The sequence below is a fragment of the Myotis lucifugus genome, unplaced genomic scaffold, assembly GCF_000147115.1.
Source record: "Myotis lucifugus unplaced genomic scaffold, Myoluc2.0 scaffold_6517, whole genome shotgun sequence".
Lineage (NCBI taxonomy): Eukaryota > Metazoa > Chordata > Mammalia > Chiroptera > Vespertilionidae > Myotis > Myotis lucifugus.
The window spans coordinates 442-3,487 of NW_005877565.1; the positions used below are offsets into that span (position 1 = coordinate 442).

General features: G+C 40.2%; 1 pseudogene across 1 annotated transcript; it reads right to left on the reverse strand.

The window, feature by feature from the left end:
• Window positions 1–1,492: 1,492 nt before the first annotated feature.
• Window positions 1,493–2,283, reverse strand: LOC102422579 (annotated as a pseudogene). The gene has a single exon (XR_001346940.2). The product of XR_001346940.2 is annotated as an RING finger protein 11 pseudogene (transcript).
• Window positions 2,284–3,046: the final 763 nt, after the last annotated feature.

Genomic DNA, 3,046 nt, shown 5'->3' on the forward strand with positions numbered 1-3,046 from the left:
GTATCCAAACGACCTACTTTAAAAACCTTTGAAGCCATTTTGTGGTGTGGACCCAGAACAAATTACCCTTGTTTAATAAGTAGCTTCCAATTTGTGTTCCCAAAGGCATCCAAGTTCTACCACTGAGATTAATTTTTAAGAGTCCATTTTTTTTCTCCTCTTATATCTTAAGATTATTTGAAAGCACATTGTTTATAAAGTTTTTGTTGTTCTGTTACTCCTTTGTTTCTCATGGGTTAGTCTTATAATGTTATAGTAAAAAAATTCACTGTTTTATATCATTCTGCCTATCATTTCCCCAAAAAATATACTCACTTGGACACTTCTCTAGAAAACAAAAGATTAAGTGCACAAACTAAAGTGGTGAAAGTATCATTGAGAAACTCTTAAAATAAATTAAAAGTTGTTCTTTTAAGTTGAATATTCAAATGCCTTAAGGTAAACTGAAGGTTTAAAAAGAAAAGACGTTCATTTAACTGTGGTTGAAACAGATAAAAAAATAAAATAAAAATTTCAAATTCTTAACATAAATGACAAGTGAGACTTTAACATTTTTCTATCACCAAAACAATTAGCCTCTTGAATTTAAATACCTGTCAGCTTCATTTACATATTAGACAAACCAGTCATTGGGTATAACAAATAGCACAATAATCAACTGGCTGAATCTTCAACTAGCTCTTTTGTCGTTGTGTGCTACGGCAATGGAAGGTATAGATTTTGAGATTTCAATTCAAATCCAAGTTAACCGGTGAGAGTAATGCAGTTTTATATAATCAGGCTGGCTATTAATGACACTGTCGTTTATCTTGGTTGCAAAGACCATTTCTGTTCTGGAGTAAGCAATGCCAGCTATTATAGCAGACCCCAAGATCTCAGTGGCTTCACACAACAAAAATTTCTCTCTGACACAATGTCCATTGTGGTCATTCCATCTTGTGACTTCAGAATAACTGGGGTCTCAAAGTCCTTTCGGATCGTATCATCTGAGGAAGGACGTCAGAGAGAGTATGAAGAATATTGCAGGAGTTGGCAGGGAAGGGGGCTTGGGCCTGGCAGTCATGTGGCTCACATCCACCCACATTGCACTGGTTAGAACCCAGTCACGTGGTCACAACTAAGTAGAGAAGAGGCTGAGAAACGTAGGCTAGTCGTCTGCCCAAGAGGGAACAAATGGATTTTGGTGGACACACAGCAATTTTGCCACAAGTCTCTATAGCCTTAGCAGGAACATGAGAGATTATCACTTTTTTCTTTAAATTGTATAATAAATATAAACGCTATGTAGTAACACTTAAAGAACTATTCCAACTAAAAGGTATTATGTAACCAAAAGCAAATATGATGTTCAATTGTCTTTGTTTCGGTGCCTCTTCAAGGAACATGGATTCTGTTTTGGGTTTTTTTTTTGGTTTTTTTTTCAACACACACGATTTAAACATATAACAGCTGCTGTAACACTTTACACAATTCCTATGTACTGGAGCAATAACAAGATCTAAATACAATTATATTTTTTTAAACACTGGGTCAAGGCTTTACATAAAAATACCATCCTACTTTTCCCCCTAAGTTTCTAAAATATGACGTACTTTTCCCCAACATCTGCAGCCATTCAGGAATTTTTAGGAAACATTTGTGCATGATCTTAATTCCTAATCCCTGGCTCTTTGGGCTCAGTGACAAAAGATCAAAACCACCAAAAAATGAAGGTTCACTTGAAGTCAGATGAGAGATCCTGGCTCAATTAGTCTCATAGGACGAAAGCAGTGCTGCATCAACTGGCTCCATGCAGGAGGGGCATGTGAAGGATCTCATCAACCAGTCATCTATACAGTCCAGGTGACAGATGTGCATGCACGGCAGAAATCGAATTGGGTCCCCATAAACAAAGTCCGTCATACAGATCACACACTCCCGGATCTTTTTTTCTGATCCATCTCTTCCAGGGTCATAAACTCCTTTAGGCAGATGTTGTATAAGGCCTATTCTTTGAGCTATCCTAATTTGTTCCTCTTCAGTCAGCTGAGTTGCTAGGCGAGTCTGGCTAGGTGTTGGATGATAGACCGGAACTGGAACTTGTTCCTGATATGGAGGCGGCGGCTCCTGGTCCGGCTCCGTCCCTTCGCCGAAACTAACCCGGTCGGACTGAGACTCGTGGATCAGAGAGATGTCATCCGAAGTGGGGGATCTGAGGCAGTTCCCCATCTTCCGAGGCTAGGGTGTGTGATTTGTGCGCTGTCCTGTCCTGAGTCTTCTCACCACCTTCTGCCTGGTGATCCTTGTATAAACTTTGTTTTGGTTTTTTAATGAAATTTTCTGAATCTCTGAGTTCTGAAAGTACTTTTCTTTTCCACTCACCTGGCTGTCAAAAATGGCAGACCCAGCCCGGCTGGTGTGCCTCAGTGGTTGAGCGTTGGCCTATGAACAAGGAGGTCACGGTTAGATTCCTGGCTAGGGCATATGCCCGGGGTTATAGGCTCGATTCCCAGTACGGGGAGAGCAGAAGGCAGCCAATCAATGATTCTCTCTCATCATTGATGTTTCTACTCTCCCTCCCTCTCACTTCCTCTCTGAAATCAATCAAAATATATTGTTAAAAAATGGCAGACACAGTAAATTTACCTTAACTTAAGTCCTGAAAGCTGGAGTGAATCAAATTAAATATCACCTGAATGGCCCCCGCCCCGGAACTGTGTGACCCCAACCAGTGTTTTGGAAAGTGCACCTCACAGACCAATTTGAAGCTGACACTCCGTGTGTGTGTGAGTGTGTGTGTTTTAAACTGTGTATTTTTTTAAAGCTCGAACCTAGACGAAACCTCAACAGTATATCCAAATAGTCTTTCAACTGATATTTCATTCGGTTTAACCAGAGGTCTGATTTCATGAGTCCTTGTTAATTACCAGGCTTTTCAAACTTTGTGCAGTGACCTCTGGTTTAAAGACAATTCACCCATTTTATAACTAGTCTCCAAAGCAAAAATTAAGCAGAGTAGTTCCAGCCTTGGCCTGAGCACCAAGGGGTCACAGGTTCGATTCCGGTC